The 23,739-nt window shown below is 36.5% G+C and overlaps 1 protein-coding gene across 3 annotated transcripts in view; it reads left to right on the top strand.

Moving 5' to 3' along the window:
• Positions 1-2,747: 2,747 nt before the first annotated feature.
• The window catches only part of CDH9 (cadherin 9), a 94,662-nt gene continuing 73,670 nt past the window's right edge, over positions 2,748-23,739 (top strand). For 2 of the 3 annotated variants that reach the window (XM_068931506.1, XM_068931504.1), the window contains exon 1: positions 2,748-3,024. The gene's annotated coding sequence lies outside the window, so the exon portion shown is untranslated. Of the gene's footprint in view, positions 3,025-9,896; positions 9,990-23,739 lie in introns of those variants that run through there. The other variant, XM_068931505.1, reaches the window with a different exon arrangement.

Genomic DNA, 23,739 nt, shown 5'->3' with positions numbered 1-23,739 from the left:
AACAATTAGATGGAAAAGAGAAAATAACGGGAAAGAGTGATTGAACTCAGAATGAGTTAACCTGGCAACCAGCCCAAATTCATGCACTGCTGAGTGAACTTAGCCTCTGCGAAACAAGGAAGTGCTCAGAATTTCAACAAAGATTGGGTTTATAATCAGTACTTCCCATGGACTCTAAAAGACCAATCTTTAGGTGCTTTCCATTAGGAAGGAAAAGAAAGGAAGATGAAGGAGGATTGGAAGAGAAGAGGCTTGATACCAGCAAGCTTTCATAAAACATAAAACTGAAATACAGCCTGTCTTACAATCAAAAAAATCCCGCCTTACCCTTTTGGTGCACTTTCTGCTTTTTCATATTTCTTTCCATTGCCTACTCTTTTACAGAAGGAGCCATTTTTTTTCCCCTCCCCTAAATGGGGTAACCTTTTGCAAGCTACAGCATATCCTCTGATTTCCACCCATTCCCTCCTATTTGCCATCACACCTACACTTTTTCTTTTTTGGCCTCCTATTGACGTATAACCTCGTTAGGGCTTTACCCTGATCATGCAATAATGTTTACATTAAAAGTGTCTCTTATCTGTGAATGTATAGCATATTATTTCTTTTTTCCCCCTATGGTAGTTATTCGACTGTATTTACAACACCATGAAAAATATGAGAGCAAGAGAGCAGGCATTATGCTGTCTAAGATAAATAATGTTGTTTGTTTTAATACTAACTTATAGATGGCATTAACTTGAGAAAAGCAGCCTTTCCCATTTATCTGAGTGTTCAGTGCCTGGTATTGAACTGATCTATGTCTGCCTTTAGAGCAGAGATCAGATCCTCAGCTGCCACCGAAGAACCTCTTGTGAAGTTCAATGAAGGACTGTGCAAAGATGCCCTGTATATCTCTCCGACTTGGGAGATTCCTCTGTAGCTAAATGATCTCCTAATATTAATTAGAGCAGCCACAATGTTCCCAAAGAACAGCCAAAAGAGTGAAAAGAGCCAACACAATGAAAAAGTACAGCCATTACTCATGCCTTTTGATCATCCTTTCATCTTTCTATTAGGAAAAGATCTGGGATCCCTAATATTTAAGGCTTCTCTGTGGCCATGGGGTATCAGAATTACGCATCCATCTACCTGTAGATTTTCTTTTCACATTCCCACTTAATTGCTGAAACAAAAATTCTACTAAATATTTTTTTCCAGTAGCTGTACTGTCAAAGTCGTCTGAGTGTGAGATAAAAATGCTGATTAAAACTTTGCTTTATACATTTTTAGCTGGGATATAGTAATTGATTTTTTTCTGGATCTGGGTTTTGCTTTTCAACTTTCAAAATGTTAGGCCAAATTCTACCCTCAATTACACATATGTAAATATTGTTTTAATGCATGTGTAGCAGTACACTGGTTCTCAGAGAAGGCTTAGTCCATTCAGGGCCCAATTTATCTCCCATTGAAATGAATGGAAAGATTCTGACCAATGTCTATAGGCATTAATAATAATTTCAAATAGGATGTAGTAGTGAAATGGTTTTCATCAGAAACAGTGTACTGTGAATAGAATCCTGCTGAGTTCATCAATGGTAGCATTAAAGCCATAATAAAAGCATAAGAATTATTTACGGAAGTTTCTTAATTATCTACTGATATAAACATTATCTTTCTCTTTACAGTAAAGTTTCTCCACCACAATGATTGTCCTCTCAGCCCAATTACTAAACCCACAGCCCAGATGATATTTCATAATTAGGAATTGGCATCACTCGCAATCTTTCTAGGAAGAAAATGCTGGTACTAAGTTATTTATACCGCAAGCCCAGAGAACAACATCTTTCAACATTTCATGTTGTTCTACTGCTGCCCACAGCAGACATCCGATCAAGGGTATCTTCAGGGTATTTTGGGATAGAAAGTGATTGCAGAGTACCAGTTCCCACGGGCCCCATTACAGATATTTGACTTAAACCAGTGGCTGAAATAGTTAGCAGTGCCCAGAAATCCACAAAAATGCATGAATATGAAACTCAAGAAGTCGGGTTATGACATTTTGGTCCATCCATTTTAATAGGCAGCACCTGATGGTTCAGTTGAAGATGATGGTCTTTCAAGCAAACCACAATATTCTGCAATATTGCACATCTGGGGACAGAGCAGGGAGTTCTGATTTCTTCCTGCTCACTTGTACTTAAACAGGCTGCACCAAGAAGCAGGAAATTTCAGTACTGTTGCCTGGAAAAAATATATATTTCTGTGGATGACCTGCACGTTGTAAGCCATAATACCTAAAACTTCCTTTAAAACTTGTTATTATGTCCACTTTGAGGCACAGTGCAAAGCCTATGATTATTAAGAGCTGTAAGTGAGACTAGTGTTGTAAACGTATGGAGTACAGGAGAAAATCTTCCACTCTTTGCCTTTTTTCAATTTAAAAGCATTTGTCACTGTAGCAGTATGGGATAATTTTGCATACTTCAGTGAATATGTGCACACAAATGGCACTGAATTGCTAGTATAGATAATTAGAGTAAATCTTTTCTCCGGATAATTCACAGGTTATGGGCATGCCTTCACCCTTATTAAAACTGAAAACAGATCAAACTGGGCTGGTAGGATGAGTCTCCGTGTTTAAGTCTCAGTTAATAAGAGGGTCCTTAGTAAAGCCCTCCTCTCTGTACCCTCCCACCGCATTCACTTGCAAATCACCGTATGGCTGGCAAAGCCTGAGCGCCCCCCCCCTCCCCCCCAAGCCCCAGACCTCCCCATGCTGAGCACTGCGGCTCTATCAGCTGCAATATCTCTCTCTGTGAGGGATGTTTCTGATTAATCAGGGGCACTGAATGGAAACCAATCAGATAGAGAGTCCCTTTGGCTGCAGCTCGCTGCCTGCCTGAGTTAAAAGTGATGCTGGGAGAGAGGGAGCCCTAGTTAGATGCGAGTACGCACAGCGGTGGAGATGCTGTGACAGGCAGAGGGGAGGAAGCAGGTAGAGAAGCAGCGCTGGGCAGAGCTAGTCTCACGCTGACGAACAAGGTAAGTAGATGAACTTTCTTTAACATTGAAATTGCTGACAACAAAAAAGTAGATGCTTTCTTAAAAAATGTCAAGAACATTAAAGATCTCTGGTAGATACATTTAGGGGGGAGTGGGAGGTGGGGGAAGGGGTCAGTAGAGCAGCTGGGTTTTTTTTTCTTTTTTTTATGCAGTAGAGAATGAAATAAAAATAATTGTACTGAATTGCTGAAACCTAAACTTCTGTTGCTGCATACTTGATAACTGCTTGTGTGTACTAGAAAGCTAACAATGTGTATGCTAACTGCTATTATCGTTAGATATACTGTTACTTTTATTCAATTTTTACTTCAATATAACAGTAAATATATAGCCTAACTTTTGTGCAGAGTGCTTTTCTCCTGTCCAGATATAAGCTGTCATCCTTTTCAGTCTTTCATCTCATTTTTTTTATTGAAAAGATCTCAGCAAAACAAACACAGTTAAACTGAATTAAAAAAAAAAGAAGGTTGTAACTATCCATAAGAATGAAGTACTGATGCTTTGTTTTGTTTTTCCTTGGCAGGGAGAGTGAGATTTTATTTTTTAAACTTGCTATGGGGTTAAAAGTGACAGCTCAGTGTTCAGGAGCTGAGGGAGATGCTCCATAGGATATTCAGAGCATGAAGCCAAAGTCAGCAGGCTTAAAGTGTAAGACTGTTTCCAAAAGAACTAACAGATAGTCTTCCTAACCTGATATTTATAAACAGAGACTAGCAGAGAAAGTAAGGCAGAGGGCACAAAAGGCCAACCTGATCGCTTGACTTTGAAGTAAGCAGCAGAATGCTGTTGCCTAATGAATGACATTTTGCTTTTTTTCCACATGCAAGAACTGTGCAATCATATCCACTCAATTTCACTGGGCATATGAGCTTCAAACAAAGAATGATGCATACAAACTGTAAAGAAATCGATATCCCTTTGCAGTTGTATGGCAATGTGCAAACTGTAGCCATTTGCCTTCTCACAGGCACATTTAAGTAGTGAGTCAGAGTAACAGAATGGTACTTTGGTTGGGATAACTTCCATTTGCAGTAGAAAAGTCTGCAACCAAAGTATCAGTCTTGCTCTGATTTGAGTCACTGGCCAAACTTGTATCTTACTTAAAGCACAGCAGGATTGTTCTCCCTTACTGTGTACTGTTCTCCTAGGTTTTCATGATAAGGATAAATACGGATGAAAAGGCAAGTGTAACACTTGCAATAGCTTTGCTGAGAGGATCAAATGCTTTGTGTAATAAATAGTACTGGTGGTATTGATAGGATTTGATAATTACAGGTCTCTAAAAAATCATTATTTCCAAGTCATTTTCATGTTGAAAATGTTAATTTGCTTTCCAAAAAATGAAAGTGGCTCAATTATTTAGATGCTTTGTGCTACGTTTTTTCTATGATTATTAAGAACTCTGTAGAAGAATGATGCTGGTTTTAAAAAAACACATACTATTATATATATGTCAATTTGACAGATAAAATATATTGTCCCGTCATTTGACTGCACTATCTAATAATACGAATTTAAAAGAGGGTTGAATAATATGTTGACAGCTAATGTAACTTGCTATTAGCAAAGATCTAAAACTTTTAGAAGATCACGTTATATAATCAAATGCTCATAAAAGAAATAATTCTTGTTTTGTTGTTTGAAGTTAGATAAATAAGATTAATTTTAAACGAGGACATGTATGTGTATCAATATTACATACCAAGGTTGTACCTAACATTGTTGTCATGTCTTTTTAATCTTGATGGGGTGACTTCAACAACCAAAGTTTGTTCACACAAATAAACACAGGAAAAAAGTAGAATATTTCGTTGCAGAAGCTGTGTTGTGGCCACTATTATAGAAAATTATATTACATAAGCATCTAGTATATATTGTCTCAACCCAAAAAGCAGTTTGGAGACACAGTATCAAATGAAACAGTCCTGTCATATGCTTTGCACAGCTTTATGGTAAGAGGGCTTCAGGTTTTCAGTATTTCCATACCTGTCTGCACAAGTGGCCATTCTGGATGAGCTTTCTCACTGCTGGGCATCAGCTCATTGCAGGGACCATTGCCTCATCTGACTGCCTCTCTGCAAGGATGCTGCACTCAATGGTAGTTGCAGATGGGTTTGGCAGAGACACTCCCTGGCGATGGGATCAGCCAATGAGGATAATTTCATTCCTCAACTTATCTACCAAAACAGAAAGTAATTACTGATAGCAATCAGTTTAAACATTGGTGCACCCACAATTGGTTATTACCCACAATGTTACAGAAAGAACAGTACAACTTACTCCTGACATTAGCTCGAACTCTGGCATTGTGAAATGGTTTCTGAAGCCCCACAACAGGTTGCAGGGTATCTGCTGGCAGAAGCCTTCAGAGGTAGAAAGTCAGAGTTCACAAGCTCCTCTGAGGAGTACTTTGTCCAGGAGATAAAACAAGGTAGGCTGATGTCTCCCGGTGGCTGTCCAAAACTTGATGATAACTGGACACGTGAAGGGACAACTCTAACTTCAGAATTTGGTTTATTATAGGGTAACACAGAAAAAAATATTGTCGCTATTTTCAGAGATATATAGAGACACAAAACTGCTGTCCTTTTCCTCTCCCTACCCACTCCATCTTTTCATAGCTTTTCAAACCTTTCTGGAAATACAGCAAGACCATACTGGGAATCAAAACTCAGTAATGATCATTGTTTAAAAATTCTCCCAATTCCTGCACAAGTCTTATGCTTGTAAGAAATCTGGGCTATGCAGACCTGGATATAGGACAGCATCAACTATATAATTTTATAGATGTTTCTTTTGTGCCCTCAGTGCTATTTAACTGTAGAATGCAACTGGAGCAAAAGCAGAGACAAAAATGCCTCTCCCACTCATATCAGGATGCCTTCTGAATTTCTAAGGCTTGCAGCAGGTGTTACATGCAAATGTTATCTGCAGAAGCACAAATATTTGAACATGAATAGGGATGTCTGAGGGGAAGCTGACTGCATTCTGCATGGAAGTGAGAGCGCTTATGAAAAGTCGTTCTGTCAGAATAAATCCCAAATTTCACTAAAGGGGGATAGAAGGAGGAAAAGAAAGCAAAGGGAAGTGATTCTCAACTATGAACAAAAAGAATTCTAGTAAAAGCAGTCAAGCATCATTTTAATAACTTTCTCCATTGGCCTTTTAATCAAATAGCAAATTGCTAAATGGCAAAAGGTGAGTTACTGTGTTGACTTTCAGTAACTGGCCACGACAAAAATCCAATGGCATCAAGGCCTACTTGCCTAGCATCACTGAATAAGAGAGACATGTTTTGATCAGAATACGCTTTGTGCTGTACAGTAGAAAATTCTAGTGAAACTTGGCTTTGATTACCTGAAGGAAAGCACTGTTACTAACTTCAGGGAAAAAAAGAAAAAGATTGAGTATATTCTGTAGCTTATAAGAATGGTCTAAAATGATTAAGTTCCAAAAGGAAATAATTTTTGAATGCATAGTGTGTAAAGTAACTAGAGAGAAATTAGCAAATGAAACGTGTCATTTACAGTCTGAAATATGTAATCTCAGAAATATTGCAAGAAGAGAGATGTGGCACCATCTTCCTCCTGTATGCAGAGATTATTGAACAGAGAGTGAACAGAACAGTGACTTGCTCAAAGTTACGCAGTAGCTCAGTGTCAGAGCCAGGTGTAGAACTCAGCCTCCTCTTTACCAGTCTTGTAATTTCTCCATGTGACTGCTCCAATGTGAGTAAAAATAAATTTGACATGTGTTCTTAAATAACACCATAAATAAATGCAAATGTTTTTCCAGAAATATATTTCTGGAACTGCAAAATGGGAATGTCTCAAGTGACGGCCAGTGTATTTCTTTACCAGTTAAATGCAAATTTCTGTATTCAAATTTCACATCTTTTAGCAGTAAGTGTAATAGCAGCACAAAGATGACATCACATTAGACTCAGTTTTCACTGTCTCACGCACACGTAGCTTTGGTATTAGAATCCCCTGATACAAAAATGCAAATGTCAGAGAAGTTTATGTAAGTACAAATTTTCTAGATATTAAATGTTATTCAGGTTTCTTTGACCTCACAAACCCTAGTCAAGGGAAATAACCACTAGCTTCACTGACAATTCTGCCTGAAAGAATATTGCAGTGTTGGGCCAGGCATGTCATTGCTCAGAGATCCCAACTTTCCAAGCTAGGCTGGAAGCATTTTCTTATGATATATAAGTATGTTGAAGAAGAGTTCCTAAAGCACTTGTCCAAAATCAAAACTTTTTTTTCATTGTTTAATAAATGACATCCAAGAAAAGATTCAACGAAATAGAAAAAATCATGGGTAGTGCTTCTATGTTCAGGGATGGGAACAGCAGGTCTTTTCATCATTATTAAACAAACTACACAACAAAACTCACAAGGAGTTAATCTCAATTTGCATATACTTTAATTCATTCAGCTCCTTTGAAGGCAGTTCATAATTTATGCCAGCCTATTGAGCAACAAATACAAGCATTATTTGGTTTGTCCATTACTTTTGGAAACTGATGATCAATTACATTGATAATCAGTGGTGCAGAATTTGATATTTATATCCCGGCCTCTCTTCCAAAAGAGTTCAACAAAACATTAGGGTATATAAGATTGTTCAATAAAGGAAATGCAAAAGTTATACTGATTTAACACCTTCAGCTCAAGGTCTTAGCAAAATAATTATTCTTTATTTCCTCTGTCTTCCGTTATTCAATACATGCTTTTGAGAAGATGACAAAGAGGGAAATGGGAAAGAGTGATCTGGGAAGAAGGAAGAAGTTAATTCCATAACTTCTGATTTGAAAGAAAAAAATAGGCATAACAAAAATAAAATAAAATACTTTTAAACCCAGGAGTTATAAGTTATACATCATTTGACCACAAGGTATCAGTAAACTACTCTTACCACAATATGACAAATCAAAGTAACCTCACTTCACAGCTAGAATTTGTTTTGTTTTGTTTTCAATAAAATCAAATATAATTCAGGCAAATTATAAGATGAATGATAAACATTTAAAGTAACCAGTATGCTAAAATGGGCTTACTGAAGTTCACAGTATTACTTTCTGTCTTTCTGGATTTGCTTACCTGCTTACATTGTTCTTTATCATAATACTTTTATATGATTTGCACTGTTCTTATCATAAATCTTTATAATAATGGAATCTAATTGTAAAGTTTTGTGGTGGCAAACTATTGGAAACAAACAAGTTCTTCCTTCTCTTCTGATTTTTAAGGCGTAGGTGCTGGTGATGGGAAATCTCATGGAAATGTCTTGCCTTTATAGAAAAATAAAATTTGAAAAACATAGTTGTTTCAAAAGGAAATTCTTGTAATTGTTTGACTTATTTGTCAGGAGAGCTGTCTGTGCTTGCACCAGATGCTGGAGACCTTATTCAGAAAGAATAATATTTTGTAATAAGACTAGTCCCACTGAAGCTAGTGAAATTACTTCTGTGCATTTTCGTACCTAGAGTAAAAATGAGTGCTGAATTTGTGTTTTTATAGTGATTCTATCTGACAAAAATATATATTTTCCTCAGAGTAAAAATAAGAATATTACATTACAGAAGGTATTTTTTTTCTCATTTCTTGCAAGATTTGCAATAATCCTTACATTTACTTCACTAATGTGAAAGGAAATTTCACCTCTAATGAGAATTTAGGCATGATGAAAAATGGAATTATATTTAAAAATTAATGTAGACTTTTCATTCTTTACTGCACCCCGTGGTTTATCAGTAATTGAGCCAGATCCAGCCCCAAATCGTTTTAAATTTATGTAATATATGCATTCTTTACCTACTAAGATACATTTTTGGATTACGTTTATCTCTTTTGTAGGGGTAAGACACTAAGTAGAACCCCTTGTGTTCTAAAGAAAATGAATTATTCTCTTCATTTTCCCTCATGAACATGAAACTTCTCTATCTATAATACTGAAGATGTTTCTATTTGTTTACTATTATTACTATGATGACTGAGAACTCACATACCACTTTAAGTGAAGGCTTTGCAATGTTTCAATAGCATGCGTCACATTTTAACCTAATTTGAGTTTCTGGTGCTGCCTGCTCTTCCCTTCATAATCCTCCTGATAAATCCTCGCTAATCATGATGGCAAACCATCCCTTCAGCAAACATCACAACTTGCAGAAGAGAAAAGATGTTAATCATGTATTTTAATGTACTTCTAGCTACTCTTTAAGGCAATTAAGGAAAATAAGTTCTCTGAAAAGCTGCTACAGCTGCTCTCTGAGCTACAAAGCAGCTAAGAAACTACTAGTTGAAAACCTTTCCTTTAAGTTTTTATTCAGGAAAGGGGAAAAAAGCACTATGGAAAGCAAAAAGGGGAGTAAGTTAGGAAGTGGCTAGACTACACCATGGATAGATGCATTTGGAGAAAAATGTAAGAAAAAGTAAAATAAAAGAGGCTCATTCATATTGCCTGATGTAGATCTGAAAATGTTGATTCTAATAGATGAAAGCTTAGGAGTGTATTCAATGTTTTTCCACCTCCAGATGGATATATGTTAACATTGATGAGAGGGAAAGATTTAGTACTTCTGTGAATAACGTTGGTTCTCATTATTATTTGTTTTCAATTTGCATTTATATTCATCCAATTCACATTTGCATGGCAGAGCAAATACACCTAACAAAGCCCAAAAATATAGATTCACAAAGAATAAATTTTTCAAATATACAATGGTTAATTTTGTTGGTTTTTTTCTGTCCCAGGGATGTTCAGATTCTATTTGATAACATTTTCCAGAAGTAAAAGTTTATATTTTGAATATTTTAAACTACTCTCAAGGATTAGGTCCACCCAGGACTTGTTTAGATGCTGAAGTGCACTGCTGTCCACAGACACAGGATCACAGTAACCAATGAATACTCCAGAGGTGCACCTAATAATCGAAGGTAATATCATATGGATGATGATTTCAAAGAAAACATAAGTCTAAAATAATTTCCTAGCAACAGCAAATAAGACCAGATAGCTCTCGTATTGTTTGTATATAGTATTTGTGTGCGTACCACACTAGGAGTAGTATACGTTCACAATTTGTGTTCTGAACAGGGCTAAAAGAAGCCTCAACGTAGGCTTAAGGTTCAAGGTCTCATAACATAATGAAGACCTCAACTTCCATTAAAAAAGAATGCCACTATATTTGGCAGGCAGGAAAATATATAAGCTCAGTATAACTATTTAAGTGATATCTTCCTGAAAGTGCAGGCAGTTTGAAACAGTAGCCATGCCCCAGGCATATCACCAGGAACTTTCCCAGGACCTACAAACGTGGGTCCCAAAGAATACAAAACCATGGCAGAAACATACATTGCAGTAACCAGATACATGCTTTAAAGAACGTGCACAGGGCCACCAGAGGAAGCCCTGTCATCTTGATAGAAAGAAATAATAGTTATCTGGAGAAAGGAGAAGGGAAGGCTTCTTTTGGCTTTCCCTCAAAAGACTGGAGAGTGGATTCATGGAGCTGAAGTGTAGTCCAGCCTAAGACTATTCATGTAGTCCAGCCTAAGATTATGGATTACTTGATTTGAATTCTTTTTAAATACAGCACTATGGGCTACTACCCTATAGAGGGAGCGATATGACCTACTGCTGAAAATTAGGGTTTATCTATATGCTCTCAGTACCAATAGCATCAGAATCATTGACTTATTCAGTAGGAAAGCTGGCATCAGAAAACACATGCTTTTAAGGAACATAAATAGGGGGACATTTCTGTAGAATGGAAAATAAATGAGTCACATCATTAATTTTCTGCTTCCTTCACCTCAAGTTGATTAACGGAAATTAAATTTCATGCCAGTCAGCCTGCGAGTTTAGTAGACAATAAAGAAATCCTGAAATTTCATTGTCTGTGGTGGAAACATATATGTGTGTATATATGTATATATACATACACATATATACACATATACAAATATGCACGCACATATTTTATATATACACATAAATACCTTTTTTTATATGCATAGCATCAATGTCATGAAAGCCATACATGTACCAGCTACATAAAATCATGGCACTGTGAGGACTCCTGTGGTATGTATTCTAACCAACAACATGTAAACTAAGCTACTCAGGTTCTTTGTGTTGAGGAGAGCTCTGCAGACCATTTCAACTGTGTAGCCTTTAACAGCAGACCCAGGCTGGTTAATATCAAAGAGGAAATCAGGGAGAAACAGTGGTTCTGCTTACACTGTCAAGGCTGAAGGAAAATTTTGGAAAAATAAGTAATGTCCTCTTCAAGTCAGTAACCTAATACCGAAATCAGAATTCCTTGGGGGAGGTACTAATGACTAAACCACCCGAATACAACGATATGGTATGGACTAATTACATTCAGTGAAGCATCTGTATTTACTCTAGGACACATACAATCTCTACCTGTAAACAGGTAGAGATTGCCAAATGAAGATTTGGCAATTTGATTGCCAAAATTCCTACCTACAGAAAATTTAAGCCATTATTTCAGAGTGGGATTTTCAGCCTATTTTTCCTGCAAGGAGCAGTCAGTCAGGACACCTAGAATCTTGCTGCTACCACATAGTTTTTCTGAATGCTCTTTCAACCTTATTGCATAATTATCTAAGTGGTCAGCCCAGAGGTCAACAAAGCAATATACGTGCTAACTTTCATTTAAATGCCCTTCTGCAGTGCGAATGCAAAGTTGGCTTCTTGTTCCTAATTTACTTAATTACTCCTAAGGTTTAGCTTTATCGCACTAACTGATAGGTCGAGGGTTAGCAAGCAGAGGAAAACATCCTTCCTCTCATCATAAACGTTACCGATACCTTGTTCAAAAGGATTAATATCACTGTCATGCTTGTCTTAATATTCATATTGACACAATAAGAGATTCAGAGGGTCTTAACAATCACTAATGTCTGTTCTCAGACATTAAGAGCACAGGCCAGGGACTGGACTAAAGCCTAGGATCCAATGTGACTTCATTTCATGCTCTCACATCACTGGATACGAGGTGTCCATATGTCAATCATACAAGCAAACCTATTAGGGCAGTCAGTGATCTGGCCACCTGCAAATTACATACTCTTCTATCACATTTATGTCCACTGGCGGTGATTGCCTGATGAAAGATAATGTGTCTACATTCCAGCAATATGGAAAATATTACCTATTCTTTAAGTGAAAGGTACTTAATTTATCATTTGTAATTAAAGACACCAAGCCCAGTTCTTATAGAACAACATAACACAGCCTAGCTCATTGGCTCTACACTGGTTTAAGTGAGTGCTTTTTACTCCATGAGTCTGCTGGCTTCTAAGGAGCCTATTTCAAAGAGTCCCATTGAAATGAACATTAAACAAAAAAAATCTGCCTATTACAAATATGGTTAAATTTGCATACAGAAATCCACTTTTGTGATGGAAAATGCTTGTAGTGTCTATAAACCACAGTAATTAAAATGAAAACAACAACAACAATTTGCCTACTGCATTTTCAACAGACTTGAGGTTTACAAACAAGGCACGTCTGTTAAGTAGCCTTGCTTTCGTATACTGGAAATACTGGAGATAAACAAAGGGAGAGATTGTGGCCCTGAGTGGAGAATTTCTTATTCAGAATAGCTTTACCTTTTCATACCACTAATAAATTTGAACATCATCGGGGTAGAGAAGAAGGCACGCATGCAGTTTTATCGTTTTAAAACTGTAAAGCATGAAAACTTCCAATTTTAGTTAATACAATCACATATGAAGCCACGAATAAGTTAACTTTTTGGATGTAAATCTGTATTGCTGAAGTTGAAGTTTTGTCTTTGACTTTAGTTGAGATAAGAGTAAACAAAGAATTTTATTATACAATTTGAAGCACTGTTAAATTGCTGGTAGATATAAACAGAGACATAGCTTACTGTCCGGGAAAAAAGACACTCTTCCAACTGAGTAAATTGAATTCTCACTGAGTGAGGATAAAATATTGGAATTAAATATTGAAGGAGAAATACTAGGAGCTGAGAAAATTATACAAATAATATTACTGCGTTGTATACAATATCTTCGTAATGATACAGTTTCATCTCACTGTGACTAAACTGAAAGGAGGTAAATGTTGCATTAGACCAAGTGAATTGATATTCATATGGTGCCCATCAGAAATTACCGATTACTGGTTAGTAGTTACAACAAAACCTTTCAAAGTATTCTGAGAAAGCAGTAAAGTATAAGCTTCAGGTAAACACCAAAAAATGCACGTAGTTCTGATGAAAACCTCAACATAGTCTGGCTGAGGATTCCCATGGAGAGCTGTAACATTTAGATCTGGTCTTTTTACAAGGAGGAAACCCTATCACAGCCATTCAGCATCCAAGGGAGAGCAGATAACATGAGATTTGTAGAGACACACAAAGGGCCGAATTCATCTTGCAGCTGAAGAGCAGCTTTTTTAAGAACACCTGAAGTGCCTGACTAATATCACATCATGTAGGCTGGGCTATCTCACCTGGAAATAGGGAGGAAATAGTCAACTATTTTGAAATTAGGACTAATGTTAAGTGATAAGAATTTTACCTTTCCAGCCACTTCATACTCTTCCTCCTGCACATGGGTTGGTATGTGCACAGAATCTAAGAAGCTAATGGATATAATATGCACATATAGCTATAATGTGTATAGATTCATAATATTATAAGATAAAACCATAGTACATGCAATATGTGAAAAAGGTCATCTGACTTGAGTTTATTTATTTATTTTTTTTTAATGCATTATCTTCTGCCATCAGGAGGTAATGTCATAAGAACTTGACCAAGGAAAGTGGAATGCTCCTTGCAAGGTGAATGTCAAAAGAAACAATACTGCAGAGTGACATCAAATACTGATTTCTGATACACCAAATGTTAGAGGAAAAATCAGAGAGGTTAAAGATACTTCTTTATGCACAAGTTGGGAGAAAAATCAGACAAATTGTGACTTGTTTGACCTTCAAATGAGGCTAAGGTCTCCCATACCACCTCCCTCTTTTCCCCTCTGCCCAAATAATCAAATAACTGTAACCAAATTCTGAACGCCAGTCACACTCAAAGATCATACTGCTCAGATGATTTTGAAGCTATGAATCATTCAGTGAGAGAAATGACCAAAGACTCTTGGTAATGGATTAATAAGAGGAAGCTTGATGGCACTTAAAAGAACTTTTGTGGACCCAAATGTAGAAAAGGGAACATACTTTCAAATGTCAACAGAAAAAATAGAAAGTAAAAATATGGCTGGATTAAGCACTTTTATTTTTAATTACATTTAATATGCTTACATCCAAATGAGGAAGTTTCTACTTACAGCATATTGTCTATGCATTGCCTGTTATAACTTGAACACTCACAAGCTGGTGTTAACAAGTGCCTTTTCTTATTTATCCTCCAAGACCAAAAGAGAGAGCTAAAGGTCAGAATATAGGTTTAACCTCGAGCTTATCGTTTCTTTCATGATGACTTAAAGGTATCTGATAACATAATTTTGAATTCAGTGAAATTAACTTCTGTGCAAAATTACAAACTTTGATTATAACACAAGCATGGGAGCTGTTCAATATGGTAGTAAAGATAAGGTATTTCAGTTGGTATTAGATAATAAGAGCCTTCAATATTTTAAAGAATAAATTATTTTTTTTATTAATTATTTTATATTAACCATTAAAGCACATCACATCACAATAGAAGTAGTAGTGCAAGCTGTTCACACATTATGAAGCAATATAGCAAAGGATCACAAAATATTGCTACTAAAACCGAAGGTGGAAAATTTTAAAAATTTAAAATGTTTTGTTGAACATAAGCAGCTACTAACCATCTCTTTTTTTCTCCAAGTTCTGAGTTCAAATGTAATTACTGGGAGGGCAAGTGACAAGGTGTTTCCACAAGGCACGCAATTGGCTGAATTGACTTCATGTGATAAAGTATACTTTAGCATACGATAAAGAGTAAGCAAAAACTATTTAAAGAATTTCAGAGGGAAGAAGAAACTAAGTAGATATTTTGCTCAGTTAAAATATTTTAGAAGACTAAGAGGGGAGCAAGGTGGACTATTTACTCCGTTATGCTTTATACGGTTGACTTTTTCTCAAAAAAAATTCAATCCTACATCTCTGCTTTGCCCTTGAGTAACTCTTAATATTTATCATAATACCAATAATATATGAGTTTTCCTAGAACTTTATTTAAATACTGTACTTCTGTTGAAACTACAGGGTGGCTTTAGATACCACTCTGGTAAACTCTGATTTTTGTTAATGATGCTTATTCCCAGATGTGTGCATATTTCAAGCTCCACAAAAAAGTAGCAGATGCTCTTAAAATACGTGTTTCTCCAGTGAGAAAAAGCTAGGAATATAAGAGTTAAGTGGATCTCAGAATAAATGAAATGGTAGACCCAGAGTAACAAATAATGCTTGCAGAGTTGCTGGGCATTTATAAAGCTGGTTTAATTCCTGGACCCAGTGATTCTCAGCAGCTCTGAAAAAATCAGATTCATGCGTCTTACACCAAACAACTGAAAATGAAGTGATATGAAATAGGACAGATACTGAAAGAACAGCTGAACTTCAACTAAGAAATGCATGCTCTGAATGGGACGCTCACATTTAACTTTAAATAAATATTTCTCTGCTGAACACCACCACTTAACCATCTTTCCTGCAGCTTCTAATTCTGAAGTGTTTGTAACTTCTCTGTTGTCCTCTTTCTTCCTCTGCAACGTACATTTGCTTTTCCGTTTTCTTATCTACTTAATATTCATTTCACTGGAAACAATCTTTAGATTATGTACTTTATGTAGGTTATAATACCCAATACTACCTAAGAGTAAGATAGAAAAATAACAAAAACTATTTAAAAATTACATTCCATAGAAGCTGTAACGAGTATGTTATAAACTCGATGAGAATTGCAACTACAGCATTTGTATTTGGACTCACATCACAACTCGACCTTCTTTTTCCCTTTTACCACATAAGCCTTTAATACCAACATTAACATTTACTGTCTGGCACCTGCATTGCTACCAAACAATGAGATCTGACGATAGCCAAAACGGGAAGAGAGCTTGTTTGTAAAGGAACAGGCAAATCAAACCCACACTTTGGTTCAAAAAGATTATAAGGAGATTAAGCAACGTTTAGGTACAGCCTATCAACGCTCCTCTGCTGTTAACAGCGCTAGGAAGTCCCTCCTTGCATAAGGCTGCAGGGATGTGTGGAGCAGAGGTGAGGTGGAATTTATGAGCACTGCGTTCCTCAGGACAAAGGCTTCAAACAACAGAGTATCTCATCAGTTAGTAAGAGTGATGTTTTACGATTCCACTTCACTTACTACAGAGACAAAGAATCCAAGTTTTTTAGTAAATATTTGCCTTGATCACTCTTCTTTGAGATATATACTTATATTTACACGTATTTATCTTTTTTCCTTTTCATAAGGTGGGAAGAGAGTACAGTGTTTAAATCATTCCCTCTACGTTGCTAAAAAAGAATCTAATGGAATCAAGAGCAAGAGACTTTACTCTAACTTGTTTTATGACAAGTTGTTTTTCTCTTGTTTAAGCATATTTGACTTTAGTACAAGCATTTCATGAAGCTCTGCATTAAGATTATTAGCAAGTGTTATCTAGTCCTGAGCTATATAGCTTATGCATATAAGAACAAGTCTCAGTGCAAACTTCATGCTTAAGTATAATCAATAAAAAAAAATAAAATAATGTATGCAGTTTCACCATCTCATAAAGTTGAAAGATATAGCATAATGCTATGGCTCCCTCTTTTGGATAACACATATCTAGTATTTCATAGTAAGAAAACTAAGTATATCTTGAACACCAAAACAATAAATAACACAAGCCTCTATTTTTTCCCCCTAGATCCTACTTTACAGTGACAAATGAAGTCCATAAAACTTTTTTGTAAGTTTATTGCAAAATGTAATTATACTGCAGATATGGAATTTGTGTATTCTATAAAAACAGACATACATTTGCCAGCTAGGGCTGTAATGAGAATATTTCTGAAGTATATTAAACAGTAGTCCACAAAGTACCTATAAAAACTGAAAGGTAAAACTCTGTCAGGGACAGCTCCTTATTTTAGCAGTGATGTTAACACAAATTGAAGGAGCACAACACACAGAAGATTGATGGGAAAGCACTTAAGCTAACTTATGCGCTCCAGGCAAATGACGAGAAAGGAAGAAATTTTGTTCCTACATTATTATTACTTCATCAGGGACTGTGAGTGCAAAATAAAATAAACTACCATTTGATTTGCTTTTTTAAAAGCTTCAGCATAACTCTGACCTGGTTGGAAGCCCACTGACTTATATACATTGGCCTCAAGGAATTTTGGAACAGATCCTTGAAGAACTAAAAGGCTTGCAGCTATTAAAAAGAAAAAAAATCATTCTTGTAAAATAAAAGACCATTTATAGGAGCTGAAAGGTGGGGAACGAGTCAAATTGTTAAAAAGTATCAGTCAACACAAAATTATAAATCTTAACAGAGCCTAATCTCCTACTGTTTAAGAACTTTTCCTAATGTAAGACTAGTAAACAAACAGTGCTGACTGTAAAGGCATACATTTGTATTTAGTTCTGAATCTGGATTTTGCTTTCCCAAGTACTGGAGGCATGTCACCATTCTAAAGGAAAATCTAGACATAATTCCACATTGAGCAACAAGTTTGATTTTCTGCATATCTCCATGTATGCTGCTCTAAGTCAACTAGAAATAGAATTTTTGGCAAAAAATCATTCATGAAAAATTCAGTCACATTATTCAATGAGCTCAACTGTGTTAGCTGGAAGACAGACCTTATTCCACTCAGCTTCCTTCCTATTTCTTTCTTATTACCTTTATACAAAACGCAGATGTTTGGGGAGATGTATATAGCTGAAAGGTTCTGCAGGCTTCATTTAGCACTTCCTGTTACTAAAAATAGTCATTTTTCAATACTCATAAAAATGTTGGGTTATACAGGATTTATATTACAACTAATCTCAAACTGTGACATCATGATGCCCATCTTAATGATAGCATTGCAGCCGCTTTTCCCTTCACAGAATTCAGAATTAATCAGATAAAAGACCTTGGCCGATAGGACAATTGCATTTGACTTTGCTGGACCATTGTTGTTCATTCTTTCTATTAATAACAATTACTATAAAATTTTTATTATAAAGTCAAGACTGTAGTAATGAGATTTAGATGAAGGTACATTCATTTCTACAAAAGAACTACCTGCGGATAGTTCATACAATGCCACTTCTCTGAGTTAGGAAAAAAGGACAGTTCTGAATGCTTTTTATTGAGAGTGGTAATGAAAATATTTCATTAACTGCTACTGTGCACCCACAGCCATACCACTATAAAGCGACATCAAATTTCAATGCTGTAATAGTGAGTTCAGAGTCACAGAGGTAAAAAGAGAGGAAATGCATTTGTAGGAAGCCTGACTTTGTTTCACACAAAAATATTCATTCCTGTATAAAACAAGAGGAAGAAAAGGACTGACATACACATCCCTGACGACTACCTGTGTGTTTTCTTTTTCCTGTTTCACGTGGTTGTTGTGGTTTGTTTCCTGTGAAGCCAGATATTTTATGAGTTGTCTTAGCAGTATGGGAACCAAATGCAGCCTACGTCCCTCATATACGCTCTTCCCTCATCTTTGCAGAGGGTGGGGAGGGGGGGAGGGAGAGAGATAGGGCACGTGTGCGTATTGAAGCGTATGCGGGAAAGAAATCTGGGAGCTTGACTATGCCCTGCCAGCTGGGACAAAGCATCTATACTGGAACGGATAACATAACCCTACACTTTTCAAATGCTTTGCATAAGATATCAACTGCTTGGGGGCATATTTCTGATCTTTCTTAACTCTGAAAGTAGAACGATATGTATGGTTTCATTCAGTCATATCTTTTGTTTCTTACTGAATGCTGCTGAAAAGGGCAACAAAACATAGAGGCTCATTCTAGAACGCTATCTTAAGGACACTGTATGTGTTTTGAATTGATACAAATAAATCACGTGAAAATCTACATGCTCTGGGAATTCACACTGACATATACACTATTTAACTCTCAACTCCAGCCCAGGTTCTGGCAAATGAAACACATTCCTTGTCACTTAAAAGCTAGCTGGTATTTTAAGTGAAATAAGCTAATCATCTCTGGCTGGTTGCTGAAAACAAAGGAAGCAGATAATAAAACAGCTGGTATTAGCAATAACAAGTGCTGTATGATCAGAGCACGATTAAATGATTAAACGTATATGCAGATGACATATTTCCCCATCTTTAGCCTGTTTCCCAGATGGGTCTGAGACGCTGTTTTCTATTTCAGTCTTCTAAAGTTGCCTATCACTACAGCAACAATTAACCACTTAAAACTCTGTAATGGTTCAAATCAGAGGAGGACAAATTCAGAAAATAGTCACTAGAGAAAATCTTGAAATTCTGAAAAAATATTCCGTTTTGAAATGAAAAGAAGTTCTTTAGAAACTTTTCAAATGGGAAAATTAACAAAAATATCAACAAACTCAATAGCAAAAAAAAAAAAAGGGAAATCATCAGTAGCTCAACTTTAGACGATTCCTTTCCCCAAAAGGCTTTGAATTTTGAACTAGTCAAAATTTCAATATGAAATTGAGCATGGAAGCCAAAATCTGAGCTATCGGTCACAATTCTTGGTGGGCTGTTAGCTCACCTTCTTTGTAGCACGAAGAATCAAGCAACACCGAGAATTTGGTTGACCACATCTTCCAGAGTATTAGCTCTGGGGCTAGAGCAACAAATGGCCTCAGGAAACAAATGGCAGAACTGGAGCTCCACTAGTGTAATAGAATAGACACCTCCCACCCCGCAGACTCATTCCACAGCCATGAATCTGTGGGATGCCATTTCTATCATTTCATCAAAGGCTGGGAAAACATTTTGATTTTCGCAAACTGTTATAAATAAAAACTGAAAAACATGTTTTTGGAAAGTTCCCTGAAAAACTTTACCATCAATGCTATTTTTGTGGCTACACAGCATTCTGTGGTTCGTTTTTCATGTTTTGCCACTTTCAGGAGAAAACAGAAAGGGTTGTTAGCTTTTAAGGATTAAATGCCAGAATTCTTTTTCACCAGGGAATCATCAGAAGATCTAATTTCAGTACATTAGGATTTCAAATAGCAGTAAATGGCAGCAACTTGATGAATACAATCAAGAATCTTTCTTAAAGGATATCAACGATGAAACTGTTAAAATAGTAATTATTTTCTGTAACTTTTTATTTTAATTTCCTTGATATTTGAGAATCTCAAGGTACGAAATGTAATGCAAATTTTTACAAAGGGTTTCAGTTTTACAAGATACAAATCGTAGGGACAAAGTCTGATGCTGACATCAAGGATATTATTAGCAACTTTTTAAAAGAACTCAATTGGTGGACATGTGACATAATGGGAAAAAGTCAGCATAATTGTTGTAAAGAGAAGTTCTGTCTCATAGACCTGTTGGAGTCCTCTGAAAGGGAGCATATAGACAACTGTGACCTGTGTGATATGGTTTAGCTATGCTAGAAGGCTTTGACAAGGTCGAGCACCAAAGGCTCTTAAGCAGCCATGAGTTGGAAGAGAAGGTCTCTGCATATATCAGTAATTGATTAAATGTCAGAAACCAGAAGGAAGAAATGAATAACAAGTTTTGACATTGAAATAAGGTCTGCTTTGATGTTCCACAGGGATCTGTGCTAGGACCAGGATTGTTCAACATACTCATAAATAAACAAAAAATAGGTTTGAATATCAAGGTGAAAAAGTTTGCAAGTGACTTTCAGCATAAGAAAGTCCAGGGGTCTTTGTGAAGGCTTGCAGAAGCATCTTATGGCTATGATTGTACTAATATACTTCACATGGCAAGGACATAGGCTTTTGTGATGTATTCTCCATACCATTTCATTGTCCCTAACATCATTTTAGCCTATACCAGCTGGCACTCTCCCAGAAAATTCCTGGCACTGCTTAAGGATCAAGCCTGGGATGACTTCTCATAGGTGATAGGGACAAGACAATCCTGCTTTGGAGGGAGGTGAGGAAGAGGAGAGGAGAGGAGAGTTTAGCCAAATGAATTTGAGCCATGCTATTGCGATCAGCCAATCAGCCTCTATCTTACAATGTTTTAACAACATGACTATAGTAGCTTACCAGGACAGGTGTATCTTATGAGATGTAGTGACTGGACACCAAAATGACAGATAAAGTTATGCAAAGTAATACACATGATAAAACCTAGATTTTACATTTAAAATAACAAAGTCTGACTAGTACCATTGGGAAACAACACCTTAATATAACAGTAGGTAATTCCACGAAAATGTTAGCCCAGAGCTCTTCAACAATTAAACAAACAAATAGTATGCTATGAATCATTATGAAACTAAATAGAGAATGTGAGTGAGCTACTGTGTATATATCCATGAAACTCCTGTAGCTTGAATACTGCACCAAACACTGATCTCCCATCTCAAAAGGAATACTGTAAAACTAGAAAAGATTCAGAAAAGAGCTACAGGTGATAAAAGTCTATGAATACATGAGAGGCAAAGAGCACGAAGAGGGACTGACTATTCTCTGTGACTTCCAAAGATAGGACTAGGTGTCTAATGAAGCTGTCAGGTACAATATTCAGAAGAAAACAAAAGGAGGTGGTTCTTCTCAAAATAAGTTGCTAAGCTGTGAGTCGCCTTGCTGCAGAAGGTAGTGGTTCCTGGAAGGTTACGTGGTTTCAAGGTAAAAGTGGAGAAAGTCATGAAGAAGAAAATCTATTGGGGGTGACTAATGCATAATATTGTTGGAAACTAGGAAAACATGTAAGGGAAAAATCATTATATGCTTCTCTACATGGTTAAGCTTCATAGGTGCCTGCTGTTGAAGAACAGATCCTGGGCTGAGAATTTGCTTGTTTTTCATTTCTCTTTCATTAATTAAATCAAATAAAACATGCAAATGAAAGATTTTTTTTTTTTTTAGAATAGAGATTCAGATATAGAGAAGGAAAACGTCATCTTCCTACTCTGTATTTCTCAGGCCTATGTTGTTCCCTTAAGAGGTAGAATTAATGCTTGTAGGTAGGTATGATAAGGTGTTTGTTTTGGAAACACAGGCTGAAACCTCAGCTGTGTCAGACTCCTTTCAGATTGATTGCAATAACAAATGACAAAAGTGGTATTAAACCTGTGCACTGTTTCTGTTCGCCAGTTCCAGTGGTTGCAAGGGGCCTGCTCAGCTCCAAGGGTGAGACTCTTCTCAGTTTTGAGATCCCCTTTGAGACAGGGAAAGGATATAAAGTGGGTTGAGCTCAGTTAAATGACAGCACTCAGCAGCTGTTCAGCTCCTTTAGGAGAAAGCAGTAACAATAGGTTACAATCACCAGCCTTGAATCTGCTATCTAACTTTAATTGTTCAGCAACTGAGTTTTTCCAGTTCAGGAAAGTGAATAGATATCCGCTTGCAAGCATAAATTATATCTGATATTTACTATCTTTCTTGAGAAGAGGATTTCTAATGACTGAGAAGTACATAAGCAGAAAAAAAAAAGGATAGGAGCAATAAATGTTTTCAAAAAATTTGGGAAATATTAGCTAGAAGAACTGTCTTTATTGCCGGAAATGCTGAGTTGCTTTTGGGCCATTATACAAGCTGTAGATTCAGAAAATAGAGGAAGCTTTTATCCTACCATATGTTAAGCTGAGGAGATATATAGAGGTAGGAGGAATCTGACATGGAATCTCACACTGCTTCATTAGGACCTAGCGGTATAACCGGAGTGGACCACTGTGTAGTAGAGCAGCAAGAAAGAGACATTTGACAAAAACATACATTCCCAGTTATCAGTAGAATTGGTAAGTACGTTCAGTCATTACCAGTGTTGCCATAGGTGAATTTCATCTGCTTCATGCAGAGAGACTGATTAGAACTGACGGATCTGGAAAACATTATTCTACACCTCCAGATACTGCTTTGTTTTGTATCTGGCAGATAGGAGGTTATGATGTTTATAAAACACAAAAATGCCTTCAATAACGCAGGGTATCAATATCAAAGTACAGACAACTGGTTTATGAGTGACAGGACTTGTCATATCAAATAAATGTTCCAGTTCTAAAGGGGAAGCCAAGAGAAGAAATCTTGCTTTGATGACAGTATTTATTTTTCCTCTTGGCTCTGAAGACTAGTCTGCAAAAAACATAAATGTGTTGAATTTGTAAATAAGGTGTGGTATGAAAACATATAATGCAGTTTCATTATATGATAAGAGTGAAATGTGTTCCCAGTGGAGAAAAATCGATACTAAAGATCAAAGAAAGATGTTCAAAAGCCCTTGCATTAAGAGTGTACAAGTGCTGTGTTTCTCAGTTCCCCTCATGTTGATGAAAAGCAGATCCTGTAAAAGGGATCATTAATGGGGAAGAAGGTTTTAGGGCTTTTTAATGTAAAAAAAAAAATCAGGTTTCTCTTTTGTAATCCAGTGAGCTGCTGCCTCAAGAAAAGATACTTTAAAAGTCTCTCTTTAGCCTAATTGAATGTCATTGCTTACAAGTAAGCCTCCTTATTCAGGATGGATCAGAAATGCTGCAGGTTTCATTTTCTGACT

This window comes from Struthio camelus, chromosome 2 (assembly GCF_040807025.1).
Source record: "Struthio camelus isolate bStrCam1 chromosome 2, bStrCam1.hap1, whole genome shotgun sequence".
Lineage (NCBI taxonomy): Eukaryota > Metazoa > Chordata > Aves > Struthioniformes > Struthionidae > Struthio > Struthio camelus.
This window is presented reverse-complemented; position numbering and strand designations above follow the sequence as displayed.